The 17947-nt window shown below is 40.8% G+C and overlaps 1 protein-coding gene and 1 long non-coding RNA gene across 4 annotated transcripts in view; one reads left to right on the forward strand and one right to left on the reverse strand.

Annotated features, from left to right (window-relative positions):
- Positions 1 to 2345, forward strand: part of LOC146593657 (uncharacterized) — a 4046-nt gene extending 1701 nt beyond the window's left edge. Inside the window, exons 2-3 of the long non-coding RNA XR_014896341.1 lie at positions 705 to 1133; positions 1537 to 2345. This is a non-coding gene — a long non-coding RNA (uncharacterized LOC146593657). The remainder of the gene's footprint in view (positions 1 to 704; positions 1134 to 1536) is intronic.
- The window catches only part of TMCC1 (transmembrane and coiled-coil domain family 1), a 120294-nt gene that overhangs the window by 39810 nt on the left and 62537 nt on the right, over positions 1 to 17947 (reverse strand). The gene's annotated exons all lie outside the window — the stretch shown is intronic.

Raw genomic sequence — 17947 nt, forward strand, 5'->3', positions numbered from 1 at the left:
GCCACACCACCTCACACCCTGCCCCAACGTCCACCCCAACCTCCGCCCCACCACCCTGCCAAGCTTGTGCCCTYGCCCCAACTGGCCGCCCCAATGGCCACCCAAGCACCTCACAACCCCACCACCCCGTGCCGCTGCCGGCCCTGCACACCCCCGCCCCGAATGGCCGTGCGCCCGCCGGCCGTCTGCACACTGCGCGACATTACTGCAGGTCAGCAGAAACCACAGCCAAGGCAAAGTGCCCAGTCTGTGCAAAGGATTCAGTTTACCAATAACACTGCAACCTAAAAACTGCAGTTATGAAATGGAAAATTGCCAAGTAGGCTTGGGGTTTCATTCCTCAGTTCCTTCACTCCRGCATGTAAATCACCGCGGTGCCCAGCGCAAGGCGAACCGATACTGATGATCCCCCTCCAACTTTTTAGCTGTAATGYCACATTTTCCCTAGTAACAAGATGGAGAGGCAGGCAGTCATGCTTCAATTCACTTTCATTTCCTTTTAACAAAATCTCACTTGTCAGCTTTCAGTTTTATTGGATTTCCGTGTATCAAATCAATTATTTCTGGTTATCACACTGTTTAGATTTTCAAACTAGCAAACCTCATCCTCTCACACTTTTTTCCTATTAGATAATTTAGAAAAGCAAAATAAAATGAAACCATCAGTAAGTTTCTTGGTGGTTTTACAACTTTCCCCATGGCAGGCTGACGCCCCTCGAAGCACGGCAGAGACCCTGGACGCGGTCCTAAGCGGCCACGTGCCAGTGACAAAGTTGAAAACACGAGGCAGCGTGTGGACACCTGGTACTTCTAAAACTTCTACAAAAATCCTTACAGCAGAAAAGCTAATGAAACTCACCGATATCAGCACACAACATTCAGAAAGCCCATCTGCCGGATTTGCATAATACAGTTTATGAAGTAAACTCTCAATTAAGATACACAGTCAGAACCAAGAACATCACAGAGGAAAGCAGATTCCCCGTGCGCCATAGGCTGCACAAAGACAGCACGGAGAAGGCTCCCTTAGGCTGGACCACAAACCCAAGATGTGAAGGAAAGCTATGAGCAGGACTCRGGCTATATGGAGAATTCAGACAAAAGAAAATGCTGTTGCTCTTGCAACTTTCAGGGTAAGTCCTGAACAAACTACGGATTCAGTTTCTCTGTGCGCTCAGGCTTCACAATSTGAAAGAGGTCATGCTGAAGTCGGTGACTGGCACACAACAATCCTATTTATTCTTTTCTTTAGAAAAAAAAAAGAATAATTTGAAAGACTTAATTGATGAATTAATTCCAAAAGTCACAAGCTCTGACAAACTTTGCTCACGGTGATCCTATCCCAAAGTTTATGAAATTACATCATCCCAACCCATCGTATATGAGCAGAAAGCCACATGATCATCAAATGATCTCAAGATGTGTTCAAGCCTAGTTCACTGAGAGACAGCAGGAAATTCTATCCCTTCCCGCAGTCTATAAAGGCAATTAGCTATCACAGAAACTAACTTTTTGTTTGTTTGTTTGTTTTTTCAGGTTATTTTCATTTTCTCCATCACACTTCCCTAAATCATCATCTCCTTTCCAAATACTGTTCTACAGGTTACAGCATACATGACTTGAAATCCAAAGTAGATGCATTATTGACAGAAGAGAAATTGCTAAATTGAGAATATTTTTGGAAACAAGTTCTTGATAAAGCAGGAAGCATTAACTTTTGCATTTCTCACTTTAATCTATGCAATTAAACTTTTAAATCAATGAACTACTCGGCAAGATACCACTCTTTAACCTTTTTYCACTATTTTGAATACCATTTTACTCCCATTGACAGTACCAACTTTTGGTGTTGCTTTATGCGTTTGGACACCTGAAGAACGTGCTACTTCTAGGTCTGCTCTTTTAGACAACACTCTTCTTCCAGAAGTGCTCTCATCTAGTGTTGGCCTTGATAGCTAGCACCTTTACTTTCACTCTTACACTCAAAAACTGTGGCAAACATCCCTTGAACCTACTGTGTCATTTCCTCATCAAGAGACTATCCTCAGCGCGCCTTTGCCTCGTCAGAACACTTGGTCTGTGTGCCACCTGCCTGCCACTCTTCCTGCCCCTGTGCTCAGTGCTGGTCCAGGGTACACGCAAATCTAACTAGCGATTAATAAATTGCTCAGGATATGGCCCTTGTTCTGTAAAAAATGAACCGCTGTTTGCCCTGACTATTTAACAACTATTTTCTCAGAGTCAAGGATAATAATGAAGCTTCCAATTGACAATATTCTGCTAATTTAATAGCTTGGGTCAGTGTGAGGAAGCTGCATGTTTTGAATAGTGGAGACAAATCCTGCTGAACAAAGAAACCCTGTCCTGGCCCGAAACATCTTGGTGGCCATGCTGAAACCGGAACATCAAAGTAGTATGAAAAAGAGGCAAACACTAGTCTGTTCTAGGGAGAAAAAAAAAATCTCACAACTCAGAATTGTTTTCAACAACAAATACATAATTCCTCCTTGTAGATGATCCACAAAAGGTTTTTTAAATGTAGCCCTGTGCCATTTTTCATTCACAATTCATGAAAGGGCTCACATAAAGTGTCCTTTCCGCCACACAAATTTTTCCCTTTAACCCACATTRAACTGTAAGAATACAAACATCAGAAAATCTGATCTTTTCCATTTTTGTTGCAGAAATATTACAGATCCAAATATTTGCAACTGAACTGAAGACACAAGAAAGCTGAATTTTTAAAATCCAAAGTATTTCTCATTGAAATTGAACAYGTACCACAAAAAAAGCTGAAAACATATCGACTAAAAATAATTTCTCCTTTTAATAGCTCAGCTGTCACTTATCTTTCGTACTACTTCTCCAGGCACCTTAGCCTAGCTTTGATAATCTGTCTCATATAAAAATACAAAAACTCTTCCTTGTAAGTTGCAAAAAGCAAAAATCTGACAAGTCAGGACTTTCCACTTTCAGCTCACCTTCAAATTTTTTAAGTGGTTCTGCATTCTGGTCTGGCAACTTATCAGAGCTCAATAAAAGAAAAAAGCTCCCCAAATAAAAAGAAAACAGTTTAAATGCTTTTGGTATTTTCACTTTTCTTTGTCCCAACAATGCAGCTCTGTCCTCTCGGAATAAGAGTATGCAGGCCAAATACAGTATGCCATTCTCCCGGTTTCATTCCTATGGAGCGCCATTGATTCCTAACCACTCCCCCTCCAACCTCTCCTGATACACGCTGCAGTTGAATTTGGAGMCGCGTGCAGCCAGCGGGCTGACCCGCTGTAACCTCCACAGCGGCAGCCCGCGCGAGCCCTTGCCCCACTAAAAAGCAGATCGCAAAGCGAAGCAAAACAGAACCTGGTCGAACAAAGCCTGCATTCAGAAGATTAAGCATAACACACGAAATGAACTTAGTTCCCACTGTGCGTAGAAAAATCCTTACACGGTTACAGGATACAGTACCACAACATAAATGGGGAGGTAAAAAGTSCCAGCACTGTCAGCAACCCAAAGATTTACAAAACTTCTTCTAGCTGAGGGAGGAGAACTGCTATGGGATTCACCATTATTCTCTCTGCTACAGGGATCAGAAATAAACTACTTTAATTACCTGATAAAACACAACCATTTGGTGCTAGAGAGATTGTATGCAACATGAAAAGTTGGTATCAGCCATCATACATCATCAGCTGCATTTCCTCTGCACTTACAATTCACTAAATCTGTACACGACACCTCCTGACAAATTGTCTGCATTCTGTGCTGTGAGTGACAAATTTAGGAATACTTGGTCAAGGGCTACCACTGGGAAGCCTGACCTCAAAGCCCCCAGGAAGAATTCACTTTCCATTACTAAAAATGCCCTAACTATAAATACAAAAAATGTGGACTTGTCTAATCACTATGTTATTCAAAATGCAGCTTTGTTACATACACAGGGATTCTCCCAGCACAGAAGTTACCCACACAGTAAGAACAGAACAAATATTTAGAAGACGAACAACAGCAGCGCAACCAGTTTTCCATATTTTAACACTGAGYCCAAGCTGAGCAACAAACATTGCTTATTACAGATCAGCAGCAGGTGAAGAAATCTGATACAGTGTCACAGCAGAAGGACTGAAGTTACAGAATTTCATTCCTACAGAGTTGCAATAGGTAGCACTGGAGAAACTGAGTTTTAAAAAGCAAGTGCTAGTAGCAGAAACTAACAAAAATGCAGAGCCGAGGCATTTGCTGATTACTCATGTCTCTACTCAGCGAAGTAGCCATATTCACCACCGCAGTACCGCCAGTGCTGGAGAAAGGAGACAAGCACCGTGACATACGGTTTCAGAGGCAGGCAGCGAGCCCTCCATGCCGGCCCCGGAGCGGACACCACCGGCAGCCCAGCCTGGCGCCCCGGCGCCGGCCGAGCATGCTGCTCGCAGGGCGCTGCCAGCAGAGACYCGCTCCAGCGTGGGACCGCGTCCTGCCCGGACGACACGAGCGCTTGCAACACGAAGCACCACTACCCCGCGTGTGCTGGCAGCAGCCCCGAACGCACGTCTGAGAAAGCAACAGCAACTCCCTCATCACATGAATGCACTGCCGAAGAGCTACCGTCTGCTAAAAATAGCAGCACTGACCCCCACCCGGAACACATCTGAAGTGAGCTTTTTGTACTCTGAAGAATAATAAAACCAAAAGGGGAAAATATTTTCTGTCTAGCTGAAAGTGATCTGGAAAAAAAGTAGTGCTGAAAACAGCTCATATTTTCCTTAAGCAATCAGGTCAAACAGCACACTACATTTCTGCCAGAGCTCGTGGCAGCTATAACCTCACATCACGATCCCCTGCAGCCTGCAACATGAACATCTTCACAGATTCCTATTACCAGTTAAGCAGCTAAACGCAAACAGATTGAAGTCCTGCCTGCTGAAGACAGCACGGAAGCCTCATGAATTACATGGTCCCAGATGAAGCAAAAGAAACACCTATCAGTTCCTTGCTGCAACTTGCAAAATTCTAWTTTTTTTTTTCCTTAAGATTTCCTATTACAGTTAGCATGATCAGAGAAAAGTGGAAGGACCTGGCTGACTGTAAACATGGCTAAAATACACAACACATTTGGTCTCAGTCCTTCAGCAGCTGGACAAAGGGTAAAGCATATAGCTTTCAGAAGTATATACTTCTGAAAAGTATATAGCCTGGAAAGATCCCCTCTCGTCCTCCTCAGCCAAGGGTACTTCCACAAAGCACCAAGGGCCGAGAATACCCCAAAGATTTCCGACAACAGCATGGATAAGCCCCTTGGGGAAAACATACCATGATAAGGCTTCTCTCCCCTGAATAAGCATACTAAGCATAACCTGTATGTTTCGGGAGACTTATGTGGAGAGGAAATCTATTCTTCTAGAGGAGAAATGAGAGAAGTTCTTTCATAGCTTACTGCTGTATGATACAACAGCCATGTTCCCAAACAATCTATTCAAAGCAGATTTACCCTAAAAAAAGGAAGCTATGCTTAAGAGATGTTAATTTATTCACCAGGCATGTTTTCACAAGGATTATGTTCTGCTGATTGCTAATCAGCTTGGTTGTCTGCACTATATTCAGTCAAGGTGGGTATCAAATCTAAAACATAACACGCCGTATATTTCTCTTGTAATTTTTCAGGTCACAAGCACAGATGATCTACATCAGGATGTTCTTCAGATTTATAATAATTGTCTGCTTAGCAGTAGTCTGATAAATTTCTAACACTCCTATTTTAGCGGAAATTCCGCTCTATTACAACCTGTTCTGAGCACGGCACATTAGGATTCAGCCTCAGATGCCAATCTGCTAATTATTCCCATCGACCTGATGGGAATCTGCTTTTGCTGAGCAGTCCTGCTAAATAGCAACATTAGCAATGGCACTTGTTTAAAGAGAGAAAAATGACCTGAAACAAAAATAAAATATTAATAGGTGCATGAATTGCAGAAGTATTAAGACAAATTGTTAAGAACAAAAGATGGGCTTGAAAACACAAGTGTCTTGTTCTTCCTTCTCCTCCCCTCAATGTCAAAACACAAGCTTGGTTTTCTGATTTAATTGTTACCTCTCTTGGGTTTACAGTTCTGAGAAATAAATGACACACTTTGAGTTTAGCTGGTGAGTACACCTTTTGTTTTATTAGCAGTTCCTGCCAGTAGATCAAAAACGGAGGTGAATTTCAAAAGGGATTCTTGCCCCGTCTCATTGCTCAGTGATTGCACAGGCAGTTCTAAGGACAAGCATGCTCTGACTTAATACTGAGAGCGTAACTTTTTGCAGAAGCCATAGTAAAAGTAAGATTGTTGATCCATCTATAATACTCCAAAATTATCATGTTATTCCTTTCTCTCACACTGGTTTAAGTTTTATACTGATGAATATTTGGAAAGCAACTCCTTCCTTATGCCTTTTTAATTATTTTTTAATGTTATTAGAAAACTCCAGATGTCTCAGTTTTGGTCTGTTGAAAGCACATTCTAAAAATTGGTCACAATGAATTAAGGAAGTTTTGATCTAACTCACGTTGGTACATTCTAAGGGTTTACTGAAATAATGAAAATAATTCATTCTTACTCTCATTTTACTTTATAGGCTCTGCTTTACTGTATTACTGACCACTTGGGTCACAACAAGCCCACATAGATAAGGTCACTTATCCAAACAGCTGGTTAAGCAGTGTTTACTGTAGCACAGAGACATGCCAGGACAACACAGGGCTGCCTGGGCCGCTCCAGAGCCACTGCTACTGGCACCTTGTTGAAGAGCACTTCTAAAACCCCGCTCGAGTCCATGATTGCTGTATAAGCACACAAATGCTTTCTGCATATGCTGCTCCAGAAGGTTTTGTGGCTACACAGCAATGCTATGAAAAAGAAAACAACTGAGTTGGCACTAAAGCAAGTTTGCTAATATGGGAATTAGCTCAGAGAGAAATTCTTAAACTTCCATTATTTTTAAGCAATAGCTTAGAAACTAAGTAGTGAAGACAGCATCTTTCTCAGCCACTAGATCTGTACTCTCTCCAGGCAGCATCTACTCCAGCCGAAGAGACTGTCCATCTCCACTCCTTGACATCATTTCACTCACAACTGCTGCCTGAGTCACTCACCTCATTTTTCAGTAAAAATTATCCTGGTAAACAGTTAAGGCAGAATATTTTTCATTAACCTAGTTAATTTTGACTGATGTTTGGGAGTCAAAAGAGAATAGCTGGATTTACACAGCAGTTTCCATCAAATGCATTATCTCCATTTTCCAGCTGTGCAAACTTAAGCATTCATCTCATGAAAGATTATAAAACAAAACAGTAGTGTACCAAAGAGCAGAACTGCAAGTCCTGCCTTCTCATCATACCAACGCTGCTTGCTTAACTACTCTCCTTGTTCAAAAACTGCCCTCCAAAATAGACAATAAAACTTTTCTGAAAGTACCCAGTTGCTTTCTGCTTCTTGATTGGACTGTTTTCACAGGTTTTTAATGAAAACTCTCCTTTGATTTAGCTGAGGACAGCTCGGCTTTGTTGTAAGACAACAAAGAGTATACATGGAAGATCGCACACAAACGTCACCCAGGAGACAGTCAAAAGTAAGCCATGAAAACACTCGCTCAGAAGCAACTCTGCTGCATAATTGCAGGAGAGTGTCTCATGTTGTCAAAAATAGAACTAATTTCTACACTGGCAGATGGAGTTTCAGTCAAAATATCCACTGAGCCCACTTGAAAATTAAGAGTTGTTTTTCCATGGTATAATGAACAAAATCTAATGCAATTTACTGCCCTGTTTACAAAATGTGATATAAATACTATTTGATAGTTATTTAGGAATGAAATCAATAGAAATAAGAGGTTCACAGTACTTTAAAACACTGCGCAGCAAGCCTCTGGCTGAAATACTACTAAGGCTGCCAAGACATCAATGATGCTCTCTACACACAAGCTATTTAATCCGTCAGGTAATTACCTCCTGGAACAGAGCACTGGTTTAATCTAGAAATCAGGTTTACTCAGAAGGAAGTAAAAGAAATTCTAGACTGGTAATCCTCAGTAACCTGAAACACATGGCCAGACAGTGACAGATAGGAGCTGGTACACAGTGAGATTAAAATATATATATACAGATGATTTTAACTTAAAAGAGTGACATATAAATTGCAATGTTTTTGTGGTAACACAGTCCCTGCATGTTATACACGCTCCTTGTTTTTTTTAGAGAAATGTGAAGTTTTTCTTTTCAAATCTTCTTGGCATTTCATCTATATTTAGACAAGCTTCAAAAAACCTGCCCTCTTTTACATACTAGCTGGAGCATACTATGCGAAACACTGCATCATTATTTACTTTTATTGCAGCCCTCTAAGAGAAACAGTTAATCCTAACCCTTCACTTTAAGTATTTTCTCCTATTCCCCTCCTATCTGAGTAACCATTTTCAGTCTGTACCAGCATGAAGGACTCTGCATCTTTCCTAAAACCCGTGTCACCATCAAAACTCTTTTATTTAAACTCTCTCATTCTGTTGGACTCCTGGGTTACAACATTAATTCAATTCCTATTTTTAAAAACAAGGTGCAGTCCAACAATGGGAATAAGTACCTTAAAAGATCTGTCTGTGCTGAAACTGAAGTTATGAAACTGCTGGAATGATCTGAGGACCAGTCAAGTAGGAAGAAGGGGAAAAACTTTCTAATAGTTCCATGATTTAAACTTACTTCACTCTCTCTAGAGCTACAAAGGCTACTGCAGCTAAAGGCAAGTGAAACAAACTACGCTGATATTGGATGTCAGCATGAGCTAAATTCAAGATTCAGATTACACCGTTATGTGAGCACTGTCATGAAGCCAGGGTAGTTTTGAGATCTGAGGGTAAGGTTGCAGGAGTAGCAGCTGAAGAAACATTTTTTTTGCTTAGGACCCGAAGCCTCCAAAACAAAACCCACACAACTTCATCATTACCGTCAGAGGCAACTTCTTCAAAATTTCAGAAGTGATATTTAAGTCACTACCTAATTAAAGTCCACGACTACAGGAGCCAAGTACAGTAACAATCTAAAACAGATCAAAATACTTCCTTTCTGTGAACTTTTTCATCATTGCCTATAGTTCCTGCACATTGGGGATAGGATGACAACCAAAACACTTCCACAGTCGTATTGGTCACTATACCAGAGAAGTCTCCAAGTAGCTAGATTACTTACAAATACTGCCTCTCCTGCAGTAATTCCTATAAAGGTACATTTAGAATCCGTGGTCTTATTGACAAAAGTACCAAGTCCTTTAGATTCTGGCTATTATTTTTTCCACTTTTAGAGAAACAGTCCCAATGTTGTGCGGTGCCCGCTACAAACTACTAAATATACTAGAAAAATTTTAGTAGCACAATGATTACACATGATACTCTAAAAAGCAAGTGCGCGACATACTTTGGATATGAAACACTGTTGGAAACCCTTAAAAGTCTCAGTAACTCATATAAAGGTGATCTGAGGAGGCCATAACCTAAGACGCAGTCACAGTAGTCTAAAAACATGTACCAGACGTACAAACAGCTTGGACAGACATACCTGGTCTCTCTCTGCGAAGAGAGTTTGACGGCTGAACAGTGTTTGACAGCAGCCCCTTACCATTTGCTTCCTCTAGCTCCCTTCCACCTTGCAGTTCCCTTCTCACCCGCTGCCAAACAGTGTGTTGCACCATGCACAGGTGACAACAGAGGGGACCTCATTGTGCCGACTGCTCATATGAGATGTGACTAGAGAGGTCAACCCAACTTGTCTTTCCCTATCAGCACAGTTGCTGGGTGAGAAACTTTCCATTAACAAGGATGTGTGTCTAGGGGCAGGATTGCCAGCCATTCCCATAGGGGTTGCTGGCTCTCTGCTTTCTTGCTGTTTTATTCCCCTACTGCAGTCAATGTTACACTGATGTAAGCAAGGAAAGAAAGGAGTAAGACTATACCTATTCAGCTGACATTATTTTTTCAATTAACATTCATGTTCTTCAGGGGAGAGAACAGGGAGTGGGGAACCAGAAGGAAAGATATCATTAAAGTTAATTTTTAAAAAACTGCTAACAAATGCTAAATAAATTCGAGAGTCATATTAGGCTCTCTGTCCGGCTCCCAGTCGAATTCAGGCTGAGTAAGATCATCTTTAAGGAGTATGAAGGTTTGTGCAGTCACCACCAATTCAAACGTAGGTCATTTGTAATGGAGCTGTTTACTGCAACTGCTTTATACAGGCAGTAATTACCAAAGGGCATCTAAATCCCCCAGGCTGTACTGCCTACTGAAATTCCCTCCTCTGCACCTTCCAGTAGTTACAGTTAATTTCTTTGTCAAAGTCTATGAAAAAAATAAGGTGAAAAGAAAGGCTGGAGCAGCTGGAGTTTCTCACTGTCACTATACAAAATCAAAAGTGAAAGAAGTCTTAAAACAGGGTTATTCTACACAAGGAGATGCAAGATTACATTACCCTGGTGACTACACAAAAAGTATTTTACCAATCAAAACCAAAAGACTAACCAGTGCCACAATCTGTATCCCAGAGAGGCTTAAAAGACAACAGGGCCACCTCTCCAGAAGTGTCCTGTACAACACAGAAATAACCAGTCTGGGGGAGTGCAAGCTCCTGCCCCAGGCCCCACTCACCATCACATCAAAGGTCGGCGAAGGAGGGAGGGACAGACGGAAGGAAAAGGTGTTGGACCATGCCACAGTAAAAACTCTGCTTCAGTTTTTCTCACAGATTTAACAGGGAGCCCACAAGAGGTTTACATACAACTCTGCTATACTCAAAGCAAAGCATGAAAGGATGCTTGTCCAGGAGCTTTAAAAACACTGTGGGGTAAGCAGCTGAGACTGAAAATAGCCACAAGAATGCGAAGGCACCACTGGGAAATTACACTAAACAAAAATCGCAAAAAGCCTCCAGGCTTTTGCTGGTAAAGAGGGGGAAAGGGTTTTTTTTKTTGTTGTTGTTGTTGTTTTTCCCACCTTCAGATTAGAAAGGAGGGAAAGAACAAAAAACTAGCACTGAAAATTGTATCAAACTACTGACTCCTAAATTTGTAGCTTAATCTGCGTAGTTCAACTTCCCCTAGAACGCAGCCTACCCTAACAGTAACTCAGAGTTTATTCAGCACTAGCAGAGGAAGGATGCCATTTATCATATAAACCCAACTACTGTGGAGAGGACTCGGCTGCTCCATAACAATCTCTTTTGCACTTGCAGATCTTGCCCTAATGTGTGATTTTTCCTAAGCATGACATATATATGACTGCAGCCATTTAATGGAATCATCTAACAGAACTAAAAATAACCAAGAAGAGTCTGAATAATAGAGGCCAGGAATACACTAAACCTAGAAGAAGTCAGAAGGATGCTACATAAATAATGTCACTGCCTTCAAATTACTGACTTTTTACTCTAGAAAGCAAATACCACTCCTATCTTCAAGGTCAAGAAAGAGGAACTGAGGAACTATGGGCTGGTCAGCCTCTCCCCCTGGTTGTTGTGAAGGTAATGGAGCAAATTCTCTCGGAAAATACTTCCAAACATATCAAGGACAAGAAGGTGACCAGGAGCAGTCAGCATGATTTACAACAGTGAAATCACACCTGACCAACCTGATAGCCCTGTGCAATCAGATGACTGGCTTGATGGACAAAGGGAGACCAATAGGTGTTGTCTGCACCCACAAATGCAGCAGGCCAGCTTGCCAGAGAGCAGCTTGGCAGAAAAGGACCTTGGGGTTCTGGTGGACACTAAATCGAACATAAGCCAGCAATGCACCCTCATGGCCAGAAAGGACAGCAGCATGCTGGACTGCATTAGGAGAAGTGTCACTATCAGATCAAGAGAGGTGATCCTTCTCCTCTATTCAGCACCAGTGAGACACTTCTGGAGTGCTGTGTTCAGTGCTGAGCTCCTCAATACAGAGACATAGACTTACTGGAGTGAGTAAGAGTCACAAAGGTGACTAAGGGACTGAAGCATCTCTCATACATGGAGCAGTTAAGAGAGCAGCGACTGTTCAGCCTGGAGGAGAGAAAGCTCTGTATGTGGGGGGTGGTGGATCTTATTCATGTGTATAAATATCTGATGGGAGGGTGCAAAAACGGARCCAGACTTTTTTCAGTGGTACTCAATGGAAGGACAAGAGGCAATGGGCAGAAAGTGAAATACAGGAAATTCTGTTTAAACACATGAAAAAAATGTAAAAATGTTTACCATAAGAGTGATAAAACACGGGAACAGATTGCCCACAGATGTTGTGGAGTCTCCATCCTTGGATATATTCAAAATCTCAGTCTAGCAGGGAGACTATTCCTCTCCAGAGGTCCCTCCTAATCTCAATGATTCTGTCATTCTATGACTTTCAAGATTCATTTTAAATTCTTCAATATATATAATATTGGAGTTATTGCCAAATGAACCCAATCATCAGACTGTCATTCATCAATAGTGAATTATACTGGTCTTGCAAAATTAATATCTACATACAGCATCCTTAAACTGTAAAGGAGACTCTTACAAAATGGAAGAAGAGCACTTGCATATTAACATCATATTAGAAGACAGTGCTGGCCAGTTCCTTGGGGAGTATTTTTTATGATATTTGATTGTATGGCACTGTTTCAGCTGTACAGAACAGAGACAGGAAATGACTGCTCAGGTGGCAAATGCTGCTGTAATAGCTAAATGCCACCTTTACACCATCCCAATGCCAAGAATCTACTCCAGTCACACACGGAGAAGTGGTCTCTCTCATGGCCTCTTCCCAATACATACAGCATGGACTTCTACCTGGGAGACGTCCTGTCAGTGGAGAAGGTCTCAGAGTCAGGATCTGGTAGCTTACATTGACTGGTAAGACTGAACCATCCAAATTTATAAAATCTTCAGAATATAGAGTATACACATATACGCTTCATCAAATCTTAATATTTTTTAATATTTTTTCACTACAAATTTTCAAGTTAAACAATGTCAAATTTCCCTTTATCTTGCTATAACAGTTAATTATGTGCAATAAAAAGGAAAAAAAAAAGAGAAAAGGAAGGTCACATTTTAGGTGGTTAAACAATATCTTCTTGAAACAAACACTACCAGTGAAACCTGATAACCAAGGGCCTGGACATGAGGAAGTAAGAGCAGAATGGTCCCTAAGAAAAACTCAAAAAAAAAAAAAAAAAAAAAACCCACCAACCCGACTATTAGATAAAATATGACCCGAAAAATCAGAGGTAATAGCTAGAAACTACATGACAGTTTCAGCAATCAGGTTTAATGCACCACAGTCAGCAAAATGCAAGCTTGCTAAACAAAGCATTGGTACTACAAAAGTGCACAAATTTAACTAACGGTTCATCATCCTCCAGATTGCTGAGAGCTTCTTCGTTTCTACACATAGACTACACGTGTGTGAATTAGCTGGTACTTGCATCTCCAGCTTTTCCCCTAGGCTCTCTAACCAGCCTTGCCTTTTCTGTTCTGTACCAGGAGGAGGAGTGTGTTTCCTATAAAAACCACACAGCCGGGGCCTGTGAGAAGGAGCTTGTAGCCATGTGGCTGCACTAGCACAGAAAGCCAAGCTCCCTGACCCTGCCAGGGTATGTGATTTCTCCGGTAATCCAACCCAAAACAGCTGTCAGCGAGAACCTGATCCCAGCTCCACGAGCGTGCAGACTGCAGGGTGAATTATATCGATAACTCAGCAAACAGCCTGGATGCAGCTGATCGCATCAGCAGAAAAGGGCTTACAGACTAGTCTGTCTGCATGACTGAACCTAAGAGCTTCTTTAGGTAAAAACTCCTACAACAGTATTAACATTTATTCCTTTCAGTCACCATATTCTCACTGCTTTATACGTTGTAACGGAGCTTACACAGGCGCTTTAGAAAATGATCCAGCCCGTGCCAGCTAGCAACACAACTATCTACTTAAGCAACAGCAGCTCCTCTCAGGAGAACAAGCCCCTAAAGAACTACTCTAGAAAAACAGCAGTCAAAAGAATAAATTATATTAAAGTTGAATTTTCATATCACACTTCACACTTAAATATAGTTATAGCCATTTCGCTCACTTGTGGGAAGCTCTCTAATCAAAGCAACCTGGAACGGGCTTTCACTTCCCCTGCAGATAACTGCAGCAAGCAACGGAGGCAGAGGCTAAACCAGGCGTTGGCAGGAGACCGTGCACAYCACCACACACCTCAGATGTGTCTTTTTAGAAATTAAATGTCAGATTAATAAATCTTCCCAAGGTACCACAGCAGAGTTCTACTCTGCTTTCTAACAGATCTAACAGTTCTCCTTTCTAAACAGATTACATTAATGACAGATGAAACCAAACATTACTAGATGCAAGTCTACATTGTTCAGAACAGAACAGTAAAAGAACCTACGGTTCTTCCCTCACAGTTTGCAGACAAATTTAATTTTGGACTTCCTAACTTTAAAATATCTCCCTCTAAACATCTCAGAGAAGCTTTACCACTGACAAATAAGAAAGGGATAGAACTGAAGGATTCTTTTTCTTTTAACTGGAAAAAGAAATGTGTGTCTAATTGGCGTACGGCTCTGTTAAATAACATTGGAAGGTGTAAACAAATAGCACCAGAAAAAGAATCCTGCCTCAACATATTGCTATGTTTTGGGGAGAAAAAAAAGGTAGAAAGGATGTTTGGGATGGAAAAGATGAAGAAAAATAAACTGCCACATCACACCAAAATACATTAGGGGGCTAATCTGTCTAGTGACCTCCTCTGGAAGGTAGCAGAGCCCAAGAGTTACAGGGAGAAACACCAAAACAGTTGAGAAAAGGTAAGGTGACTCTGCATGTAAGGGGCAAGAAAACACACTACTGAAGCAGATAATTAAGAATTCTTATTTAGGCTCTCTGCCCACTCATCCAGTGTTTTTTAGCAGCATGAAGGAGGGACGATTTCTAACTTAGCTGATGAGGAAATTGCTTTACAGTAGCTCTCTCTGCAGTCAACATGGGATCTAAAGTGAAGAATGATCACGGCAGAGACAATAGGACTCTTCCAAGAAACGGTTCCAAAGAGCTACTTTAGGAAGCTTAATGGCATATTCTTCAGGTCCACATTCAGGCAGACTGAGATGATTGCTCAAGGTGGCAAAGATAACCAAACATGACAGAAAATTATTTGTAGCATGAACCTGTAACAGCAGAATTATCAGAGAAAGGCAGTGCCAGGGGAGTCCCTGCAAATGGCTGTCCTCTGTTTTTTTACACTCAAACCAAAAATCTCTTTATAGGGCAATAATTCTATCCATTTAAGATCAAYTTTTTACTTAATGAAAGTATATTTATTTTGCCAATCAAAAAGATTCCCAAAGGATAATTGCACTATTCATGCAATTGCTCGATTTGCCCAGCCTAATGCTACACTTCTTCAGAGGCGTGTTTTTTCCATATGCATTATGAAAGTGCAGCACACACTGAATTTTATGAGCATTAAGCAAGATAGTATGAAATGTGATACAGTACAGTCCTGAATTTTACATATTTGATAAAATGTTTGATTCAAGGCTCATGAAAAGTTGACCTACTGTCCCTCAGAGTTCACCATATTTTTTTCCACACCATGAACAAAGGCCTTTACAAAATAAAATTCTGCAAAAATATGTAAAAATCAAGTAGTGAATATCTGAAAAAGATCAACATATATCAATGGCTTTGAGAAAATTTGTAAAGGAAGAATTAGTATCTCTCCAAAACAGATCCATAACCATACTCCTTTAGGTAGGAAGCTCTTTTCTTTTCTTTTTTCTTTCTTTCTTTTAAAGCACATGTTTGTAATATGTTCAGTGTGGAAAATAGTGTAATGATAGGATTTCTGAAACAAAGTATCTGCAGCAAAAAGCTTTCTATTTTTGCCACAGACAGCCAAACAGTAAATATTTGTCTTGAAATATCCTACAACATTTGAAGTCACAAAGTTCCAGTTCTGAGTTCCTCCTTTATCCCGCGAACGACAACTGCTTTATCGTTTGCATGGAGAAAGAACATGTTTATAGTAACTCTTTATCTAGTTATGAGAAAATGGGAGATACAGTTATATTGTGTGAAATGTGACTGAATTGCAACTGTCAATGTTTTGCCTGGCCTTTTCAGACCCAGTTGAAAGTTATTTCGAGTCTAAAAGGGCACAATGATTTCTTTGCAAAGTCTTTATCTTTCATTTGCTGCTGGCAAGTTATCTTTCAGCGTAAAACAACAAACTCAAAAGCCTATTACATATGTATGACACAAGACTGAGTATTACAAAAGAGCAACATTTTGATAATAATCACAACCTAATTTAAAGGAATAAGTTATTAGAAAATTTCAGTAAGGTCAGTTTGGCTCATGCAAACTAAGAATCTAACCCACTGTCCACTCTGCAAGCAAATGAGAAACATCAAATGCAGCAGTGTGCTTCCATTTCCTTGGCCTGCAAAGGAACCATCACTTCTGATTTTTGAAGGTGCTGTTTCTTGTTACAGCTAAGCAGATCTAATAGAATATTGCCACTGAAATGGTGCTCCAGCTCTCCTCCTCTGCATATCCCATCTTCACAAGCTCCTTCAGTCTCCCTTGGATCAGACCCAGCCGCATGCCAAGCTGGTTCAGGTGGCTGATCCAACGGTAGGCTGTCTTCCCTTCTCTCTTTTTTGGTGTGGTTAGTCTCTCACTGGATAAACCAGCTGAACTAACTCTGCACACAGTTGCACAAGTGCAAGATCTAACCCAAGGGAACAGTATGTGGGTATGAGTAAGAGGGAAGAATGAGACTGTTCCTTTCAGTGGCAAATACTGCTTAGGTTAGATTGGCTGTAATATGAAGCTGCATCTTAAGACACTCTATAGCAATTCCTTAGACTACAACTGACATGCACCAGATGTAGTTTGGGCCAGAAACACGCATATTTCAACCTCCTAGAACACAGAAAGCATGTACAGATATTTATGAAGTCACACTATCRTATTATTTTTCATATGACTACTGTGTTAGATTATGATGAAGCTACTTTAAAAAGAGTTTGGAGTAAGCATTACACTAATTAATGTACACATGTATACATACATATATATACATATACATACATACACGCATGCCAACTGATTTGCCAGCTCGTAACATACCTGAAGCAACGCACTGCAATGAACATAAACCAAAGGTCCATGAGCATAATACTAAAATTCCTCAAAGAACAGAAAGTGGGTTTCCAGGAGCTTTACGAACAGGAATACGGAGTGAAGTGGAGTATGTGTTGTTCTGTGCTACCTTAAACACTTAGAAGAGCATTTGGCCCAAATCTCAGGACTTTCAAAGAAAAACAGCAGCAGTCAGGAGTAAAATTTGGTGGAGCTTAAGAGTTGGAATTCTGGTGAAAGTGAAAAGAGTTATGGGCAGGACAGATGCGCGGGGTGTACTTACACAACAAAATTCCCGTGCCGTTACAGATACATAAGCTCAGTTTTTTCATGAGTTTGTCTACAAAGCACAGCAAAAATAGGGAATACAGTGGAATATCATATCTATTCTGGGTTTAGTTTAAATTGCCAAAGTACAAACAGAAATCAGGATGTGCTAGAATAGACCAAGTCTCTGTACAACTGTGTGTTTAGCAGTCCCTTTACCAACTCTCTTTTTGCTTGTTACAGGCTAGATTACTTAAAAGTCTATCTTCATTTTGATGGGCAGAAAAGCTCAAAAAACTTTGACAGAAACACTGCATTTATATATTCACTACTTTCAAATTACTGTAAACTAAGTTCAGATCTCTATGATTCTATGCTGCTTCCTAACAGTCAAGGAGTTATATTAACAGAGAAGATGGTCCTTGAAATTTATCTTCTGCTCTTCAGAGTATCAGGATTCACTAAAGAAAATGGGCTTAAGCATGGAGTTGGCT

Source organism: Rhea americana, unplaced genomic scaffold (assembly GCF_003343005.1).
Source record: "Rhea americana isolate MKP2758 unplaced genomic scaffold, rheAme1 scaffold_286, whole genome shotgun sequence".
In the NCBI taxonomy this organism is placed as follows: Eukaryota; Metazoa; Chordata; class Aves; order Rheiformes; family Rheidae; genus Rhea; species Rhea americana.